This window comes from Colobus angolensis, unplaced genomic scaffold, assembly GCF_000951035.1.
Source record: "Colobus angolensis palliatus isolate OR3802 unplaced genomic scaffold, Cang.pa_1.0 Scaffold809, whole genome shotgun sequence".
In the NCBI taxonomy this organism is placed as follows: Eukaryota; Metazoa; Chordata; class Mammalia; order Primates; family Cercopithecidae; genus Colobus; species Colobus angolensis.
The window spans coordinates 67181-67491 of record NW_012121921.1 but is presented as its reverse complement, the minus strand read 5'-3'; the positions used below and the strand labels follow the sequence as shown (position 1 = coordinate 67491).

Genomic DNA, 311 nt, shown 5'->3' with positions numbered 1-311 from the left:
TTATGCAAAAGAGGCCCTCAGACTCACAGTGGCCATTATTAACACTCTGAGGTTGCAGCAGCAGTGGCAACTGAAAATCTATAAGCATCAGAAGAAAGAGGAACCACAACCATCACAAACCTGGAGGGCTGGGTGGGCCACCCCCTGGATCCCATTGACTGCCTGTTTCTCACTTTGACTGAGGCCTGCCTCCTGAATGATGACGGCTATCTAGAAATGAATGAAAGCAGACCCCCTGTGTACCAACATGTACCTGTGGCTGTAGGCTCCCCAAACAGCAGTGAGTCCTACTTGTCATTGGCCCTGGAAGC

General features: G+C 50.8%; 1 pseudogene; it reads left to right on the top strand.

The window, feature by feature from the left end:
• Positions 1-7: 7 nt before the first annotated feature.
• The window catches only part of LOC105502764, a 2199-nt pseudogene continuing 1895 nt past the window's right edge, over positions 8-311 (top strand).